General features: G+C 34.5%; 1 protein-coding gene across 1 annotated transcript in view; it reads right to left on the reverse strand.

The window, feature by feature from the left end:
* The window catches only part of cdk17 (cyclin dependent kinase 17), a 140,384-nt gene extending 131,333 nt beyond the window's left edge, over positions 1 to 9,051 (reverse strand). Inside the window, exon 1 of the mRNA XM_072913135.1 lies at positions 8,792 to 9,051. The gene's annotated coding sequence lies outside the window, so the exon portion shown is untranslated. The remainder of the gene's footprint in view (positions 1 to 8,791) is intronic.
* Positions 9,052 to 9,427: the final 376 nt, after the last annotated feature.

A 9,427-nucleotide genomic window follows, 5' to 3' on the forward strand; every position in this document is an offset into this window, starting at 1 on the left:
CACTCACACTATAGAAACAAAGTGAATGAAGTGCTAAACACTCACACTATAGAAACAAAGTGAATGAAGTGCTAAACACTCACACTATAGAAACAAACTGAATGAAGAGCTAAACACTCACACTATAGAAATAAACTGAATGAAGTGCTAAACACTCACACTATAGAAACAAACTGAATGAAGTGCTAAACACTCACACTATAGAAACAAACTGAATGAAGTGCTAAACACTCACACTATAGAAACAAAGTGAATTAAGTGCTAAACACTCACACTATAGAAACAAACTGAATGAAGTGCTAAACACTCACACTATAGAAACAACGTGTATGAAGTGCTAAACACTCACACTATAGAAACAACGTGTATGAAGTGCTAAACACTCACACTATAGAAACAAACTGTAAACACTCACACTATAGAAACAAACTGAATGAAGTGCTAAACACTCACACTATAGAAACAAACTGAATGAAGTGCTAAACACTCACACTATAGAAACAAAGTGAATTAAGTGCTAAACACTCACACTATAGAAACAAAGTGAATGAAGTGCTAAACACTCACACTATAGAAACAAAGTGAATGAAGTGCTAAACACTCACACTATAGAAACAAAGTGAATGAAGTGCTAAACACTCACACTATAGAAACAAAGTGAATGAAGTGCTAAACACTCACACTATAGAAACAAACTGTAAACACTCACACTATAGAAACAAAGTGAATTAAGTGCTAAACACTCACACTATAGAAACAAAGTGAATTAAGTGCTAAACACTCACACTATAGAAACAAAGTGAATGAAGTGCTAAACACTCACACTATAGAAACAAAGTGAATTAAGTGCTAAACACTCACACTATAGAAACAAACTGAATGAAGTGCTAAACACTCACACTATAGAAACAAAGTGAATGAAGTGCTAAACACTCACACTATAGAAACAAAGTGAATGAAGTGCTAAACACTCACACTATAGAAACAACGTGTATGAAGTGCTAAACACTCACACTATAGAAACAAAGTGAATTAAGTGCTAAACACTCACACTATAGAAACAAAGTGAATGAAGTGCTAAACACTCACACTATAGAAACAAAGTGTATGAAGTGCTAAACACTCACACTATAGAAACAAAGTGAATTAAGTGGTAAACACACACTATAGAAACAAAGTGAATTAAGTGCTAAACACTCACACTATAGAAACAAACTGTAAACACTCACACTATAGAAACAAAGTGTATGAAGTGGTAAACACTCACACTATAGAAACAAAGTGAATGAAGTGCTAAACACTCACACTATAGAAACAAAGTGAATGAAGTGCTAAACACTCACACTATAGAAACAAAGTGTATGAAGTGCTAAACACTCACACTATAGAAACAAAGTGAATGAAGTGCTAAACACTCACACTATAGAAACAAAGTGAATTAAGTGGTAAACACTCACACTATAGAAACAAACTGAATGAAGTGCTAAACACTCACACTATAGAAACAAAGTGTATGAAGTGCTAAACACTCACACTATAGAAACAAAGTGAATGAAGTGCTAAACACTCACACTATAGAAACAAACTGTATGACGTGCTAAACACTCACACTATAGAAACAAAGTGAATGAAGTGCTAAACACTCACACTATAGAAACAAAGTGAATGAAGTGCTAAACACTCACACTATAGAAACAAACTGTATAAAGTGCTAAACACTCACACTATAGAAACAAAGTGAATGAAGTGCTAAACACTCACACTATAGAAACAAACTGAATGAGGTGCTAAACACTCACACTATAGAAACAAACTGAATGAAGTGCTAAACACTCACACTATAGAAACAAACTGAATGAAGTGCTAAACACTCACACTATAGAAACAAACTGAATGAAGTGCTAAACACTCACACTATAGAAACAAACTGAATGAAGTGCTAAACACTCACACTATAGAAACAAAGTGAATGAAATGCTAAACACTCACACTATAGAAACAAACTGAATGAAGTGCTAAACACTCACACTATAGAAACAAAGTGAATTAAGTGCTAAACACTCACACTATAGAAACAAAGTGAATTAAGTGCTAAACACTCACACTATAGAAACAAAGTGAATGAAGTGCTAAACACTCACACTATAGAAACAAAGTGAATGAAGTGCTAAACACTCACACTATAGAAACAAAGTGAATTAAGTGCTAAACACTCACACTATAGAAACAAAGTGAATTAAGTGCTAAACACTCACACTATAGAAACAAAGTGAATGAAGTGCTAAACACTCACACTATAGAAACAAACTGAATGAAGTGCTAAACACTCACACTATAGAAACAAAGTGAATGAAGTGCTAAACACTCACACTATAGAAAAACTGTAAACACTCACAATATAGAAACAAACTGTAAACACTCACAATATAGAAACAAACTGTAAACACTCACACTATAGAAACACACTGAAAACACTCACACTATAGAAACAAACTGTAAATACTCACACTATAGAAACAAACTGTAAACACTCACACTATAGAAACACACTGAAAACACTCACACTATAGAAACAAACTGTAAACACTCACACTATAGAAACACACTGTAAACACTCACACTATAGAAACAAACTGTAAACACTCACACTATAGAAACAAACTGTAAACACTCACACTATAGAAACAAACTGAATGAAGTGCTAAACACTCACACTATAGAAACAAACTGAATGAAGAGCTAAACACTCACACTATAGAAACAAACTGAATGAAGTGCTAAACACTCACACTATAGAAACAAACTGAATGAAGTGCTAAACACTCACACTATAGAAACAAAGTGAATTAAGTGCTAAACACTCACACTATAGAAACAAACTGAATGAAGAGCTAAACACTCACACTATAGAAACAAACTGAATGAAGTGCTAAACACTCACACTATAGAAACAAACTGAATGAAGTGCTAAACACTCACACTATAGAAACAAAGTGAATTAAGTGCTAAACACTCACACTATAGAAACAACGTGTATGAAGTGCTAAACACTCACACTATAGAAACAACGTGTATGAAGTGCTAAACACTCACACTATAGAAACAAACTGAATGAAGTGCTAAACACTCACACTATAGAAACAAACTGAATGAAGTGCTAAACACTCACACTATAGAAACAAAGTGAATGAAGTGCTAAACACTCACACTATAGAAACAAAGTGAATGAAGTGCTAAACACTCACACTATAGAAACAAAGTGAATTAAGTGCTAAACACTCACACTATAGAAACAAACTGAATGAAGTGCTAAACACTCACACTATAGAAACAAAGTGAATTAAGTGCTAAACACTCACACTATAGAAACAAAGTGAATGAAGTGCTAAACACTCACACTATAGAAACAAACTGAATGAAGTGCTAAACACTCACACTATAGAAACAAAGTGAATGAAGTGCTAAACACTCACACTATAGAAACAAAGTGAATGAAGTGCTAAACACTCACACTATAGAAACAAAGTGAATGAAGTGCTAAACACTCACACTATAGAAACAAAGTGAATGAAGTGCTAAACACTCACACTATAGAAACAAACTGTAAACACTCACACTATAGAAACAAAGTGAATGAAGTGCTAAACACTCACACTATAGAAACAAAGTGAATTAAGTGCTAAACACTCACACTATAGAAACAAAGTGAATTAAGTGCTAAACACTCACACTATAGAAACAAACTGAATGAAGTGCTAAACACTCACACTATAGAAACAAAGTGAATGAAGTGCTAAACACTCACACTATAGAAACAAAGTGAATGAAGTGCTAAACACTCACACTATAGAAACAAACTGAATGAAGTGCTAAACACTCACACTATAGAAACAAAGTGAATGAAGTGCTAAACACTCACACTATAGAAACAAAGTGAATGAAGTGCTAAACACTCACACTATAGAAACAAAGTGAATGAAGTGCTAAACACTCACACTATAGAAACAAAGTGAATGAAGTGCTAAACACTCACACTATAGAAACAAACTGTAAACACTCACACTATAGAAACAAAGTGAATTAAGTGCTAAACACTCACACTATAGAAACAAAGTGAATTAAGTGCTAAACACTCACACTATAGAAACAAAGTGAATGAAGTGCTAAACACTCACACTATAGAAACAAAGTGAATTATGTGCTAAACACTCACACTATAGAAACAAACTGAATGAAGTGCTAAACACTCACACTATAGAAACAAAGTGAATGAAGTGCTAAACACTCACACTATAGAAACAAACTGAATGAAGTGCTAAACACTCACACTATAGAAACAAAGTGAATGAAGTGCTAAACACTCACACTATAGAAACAAACTGAATGAAGTGCTAAACACTCACACTATAGAAACAAAGTGAATGAAGTGCTAAACACTCACACTATAGAAACAAAGTGAATGAAGTGCTAAACACTCACACTATAAAAACAAAGTGAATGAAGTGCTAAACACTCACACTATAGAAACAAAGTGAATGAAGTGCTAAACACTCACACTATAGAAACAACGTGTATGAAGTGCTAAACACTCAGACTATAGAAACAAAGTGAATTAAGTGGTAAACACTCACACTATAGAAACAAACTGAATGAAGTGGTAAACACTCACACTATAGAAACAACGTGTATGAAGTGCTAAACACTCACACTATAGAAACAAAGTGTATGAAGTGCTAAACACTCACACTATAGAAACAAACTGTAAACACTCACACTATAGAAACAAACTGAATGAAGTGGTAAACACTCACACTATAGAAACAAAGTGAATTAAGTGCTAAACACTCACACTATAGAAACAAACTGTAAACACTCACACTATAGAAACAAACTGAATGAAGTGCTAAACACTCACACTATAGAAACAAACTGAATGAAGTGCTAAACACTCACACTATAGAAACAAAGTGAATTAAGTGCTAAACACTCACACTATAGAAACAAACTGAATGAAGTGCTAAACACTCACACTATAGAAACAAAGTGAATGAAGTGCTAAACACTCACACTATAGAAACAAACTGAATGAAGTGCTAAACACTCACACTATAGAAACAAAGTGAATGAAGTGCTAAACACTCACACTATAGAAACAAACTGAATGAAGTGCTAAACACTCACACTATAGAAACAAAGTGAATGAAGTGCTAAACACTCACACTATAGAAACAAAGTGAATGAAGTGCTAAACACTCACACTATAGAAACAAAGTGAATGAAGTGCTAAACACTCACACTATAGAAACAAAGTGAATGAAGTGCTAAACACTCACACTATAGAAACAAACTGAATGAAGAGCTAAACACTCACACTATAGAAATAAACTGAATGAAGTGCTAAACACTCACACTATAGAAACAAACTGAATGAAGTGCTAAACACTCACACTATAGAAACAAACTGAATGAAGTGCTAAACACTCACACTATAGAAACAAAGTGAATTAAGTGCTAAACACTCACACTATAGAAACAAACTGAATGAAGTGCTAAACACTCACACTATAGAAACAACGTGTATGAAGTGCTAAACACTCACACTATAGAAACAACGTGTATGAAGTGCTAAACACTCACACTATAGAAACAAACTGTAAACACTCACACTATAGAAACAAACTGAATGAAGTGCTAAACACTCACACTATAGAAACAAACTGAATGAAGTGCTAAACACTCACACTATAGAAACAAAGTGAATTAAGTGCTAAACACTCACACTATAGAAACAAAGTGAATGAAGTGCTAAACACTCACACTATAGAAACAAAGTGAATGAAGTGCTAAACACTCACACTATAGAAACAAAGTGAATGAAGTGCTAAACACTCACACTATAGAAACAAAGTGAATGAAGTGCTAAACACTCACACTATAGAAACAAACTGTAAACACTCACACTATAGAAACAAAGTGAATTAAGTGCTAAACACTCACACTATAGAAACAAAGTGAATTAAGTGCTAAACACTCACACTATAGAAACAAAGTGAATGAAGTGCTAAACACTCACACTATAGAAACAAAGTGAATTAAGTGCTAAACACTCACACTATAGAAACAAACTGAATGAAGTGCTAAACACTCACACTATAGAAACAAAGTGAATGAAGTGCTAAACACTCACACTATAGAAACAAAGTGAATGAAGTGCTAAACACTCACACTATAGAAACAACGTGTATGAAGTGCTAAACACTCACACTATAGAAACAAAGTGAATTAAGTGCTAAACACTCACACTATAGAAACAAAGTGAATGAAGTGCTAAACACTCACACTATAGAAACAAAGTGTATGAAGTGCTAAACACTCACACTATAGAAACAAAGTGAATTAAGTGGTAAACACACACTATAGAAACAAAGTGAATTAAGTGCTAAACACTCACACTATAGAAACAAACTGTAAACACTCACACTATAGAAACAAAGTGTATGAAGTGGTAAACACTCACACTATAGAAACAAAGTGAATGAAGTGCTAAACACTCACACTATAGAAACAAAGTGAATGAAGTGCTAAACACTCACACTATAGAAACAAAGTGTATGAAGTGCTAAACACTCACACTATAGAAACAAAGTGAATGAAGTGCTAAACACTCACACTATAGAAACAAAGTGAATTAAGTGGTAAACACTCACACTATAGAAACAAACTGAATGAAGTGCTAAACACTCACACTATAGAAACAAAGTGTATGAAGTGCTAAACACTCACACTATAGAAACAAAGTGAATGAAGTGCTAAACACTCACACTATAGAAACAAAGTGTATGAAGTGCTAAACACTCACACTATAGAAACAAAGTGAATGAAGTGCTAAACACTCACACTATAGAAACAAACTGTAAACACTCACACTATAGAAACAAAGTGAATTAAGTGGTAAACACTCACACTATAGAAACAAACTGAATGAAGTGCTAAACACTCACACTATAGAAACAAAGTGTATGAAGTGCTAAACACTCACACTATAGAAACAAAGTGAATGAAGTGCTAAACACTCACACTATAGAAACAAAGTGTATGAAGTGCTAAACACTCACACTATAGAAACAAAGTGAATGAAGTGCTAAACACTCACACTATAGAAACAAAGTGTATGAAGTGCTAAACACTCACACTATAGAAACAAAGTGAATTAAGTGGTAAACACTCACACTATAGAAACAAAGTGAATTAAGTGCTAAACACTCACACTATAGAAACAAACTGTAAACACTCACACTATAGAAACAAAGTGTATGAAGTGGTAAACACTCACACTATAGAAACAAAGTGAATGAAGTGCTAAACACTCACACTATAGAAACAAAGTGTATGAAGTGCTAAACACTCACACTATAGAAACAAAGTGAATGAAGTGCTAAACACTCACACTATAGAAACAAAGTGTATGAAGTGCTAAACACTCACACTATAGAAACAAACTGAATGAAGTGGTAAACACTCACACTATAGAAACAAAGTGTATGAAGTGCTAAACACTCACACTATAGAAACAAAGTGAATGAAGTGCTAAACACTCACACTATAGAAACAAAGTGAATGAAGTGGTAAACACTCACACTATAGAAACAAACTGAATGAAGTGCTAAACACTCACACTATAGAAACAAAGTGAATGAAGTGCTAAACACTCACACTATAGAAACAAAGTGAATTAAGTGGTAAACACTCACACTATAGAAACAAACTGAATGAAGTGCTAAACACTCACACTATAGAAACAAAGTGTATGAAGTGCTAAACACTCACACTATAGAAACAAAGTGAATGAAGTGCTAAACACTCACACTATAGAAACAAAGTGTATGAAGTGCTAAACACTCACACTATAGAAACAAAGTGAATGAAGTGCTAAACACTCACACTATAGAAACAAAGTGTATGAAGTGCTAAACACTCACACTATAGAAACAAAGTGAATTAAGTGGTAAACACTCACACTATAGAAACAAAGTGAATTAAGTGCTAAACACTCACACTATAGAAACAAACTGTAAACACTCACACTATAGAAACAAAGTGTATGAAGTGGTAAACACTCACACTATAGAAACAAAGTGAATGAAGTGCTAAACACTCACACTATAGAAACAAAGTGTATGAAGTGCTAAACACTCACACTATAGAAACAAAGTGAATGAAGTGCTAAACACTCACACTATAGAAACAAAGTGTATGAAGTGCTAAACACTCACACTATAGAAACAAACTGAATGAAGTGGTAAACACTCACACTATAGAAACAAAGTGTATGAAGTGCTAAACACTCACACTATAGAAACAAAGTGAATGAAGTGCTAAACACTCACACTATAGAAACAAAGTGAATGAAGTGGTAAACACTCACACTATAGAAACAAACTGAATGAAGTGCTAAACACTCACACTATAGAAACAAAGTGAATGAAGTGCTAAACACTCACACTATAGAAACAAAGTGAATGAAGTGCTAAACACTCACACTATAGAAACAAAGTGTATGAAGTGCTAAACACTCACACTATAGAAACAAACTGATCATCACTTACAAGGAGGCACTTGTCAAATGTCACAACTCGAAGCTCCAACGTGACAGCATTCTCTTTCTGCTTGACTTGCCATTTTACTAACTATTAACCACCTCGTCTTTGGCGCCGAATTGACCGTCAAGCGGAGGCCTTTATAATCCAAGTGGATTAAAGTCCGCCCAAAGACAACAATTGAGAGAAATTACCTGTAAATGTTCAATTCCGTCCTTTCCAGCGGAAGTTCCGGAAGCAGAGCCCGGATGTCCTCCGCCCACCCCAGCAGAGCCAGAAGCACACAAGCAGCCGCTCTGGCTCGGTTCTGGTTGCGAGCGTTCTTGTAGACAAATGGAATAATGTCCTCAGAATGTGGGCCGACGGAGCAGGAATAGCAAAAGGCTGTTGGTGTGGCGGATTAAAGCTTCTGGAAGAGGAGGAAGGCGCCACCATGGACGTGACGCAGGGGGAATCAAGCGTGAGTGGGACAGTCAAGCAACTTCCTGTTAGAGTGACAAATAAAGGCATAGCGATATCCGGTCACGGGTTACAAAATAAAGGGAGTTTTTCTTATCGGTGCTGTCACTGTGTAGTCCTAATAATATGTCGAAAACAGTCACACCGACCAAAAAGAAACACATAAAAATACAAGACTATTTTTGGTTTGTCTAAAATATTTGTCCTGTGGCGTTTAGGGTCCATATCAACATTCAACTTGACTTATTTCATCAACTAAATTTACATTATTTCTGTAAACCCATGAAGCTAATCTATTTGTGTCCTTTTTACAAAACCTCTTTTGGATAATACATTTATGTTACTCAATGTGTTGTGGACTTAGCTTTTTT

This window comes from Nerophis lumbriciformis, linkage group LG05 (assembly GCF_033978685.3).
Source record: "Nerophis lumbriciformis linkage group LG05, RoL_Nlum_v2.1, whole genome shotgun sequence".
Lineage (NCBI taxonomy): Eukaryota > Metazoa > Chordata > Actinopteri > Syngnathiformes > Syngnathidae > Nerophis > Nerophis lumbriciformis.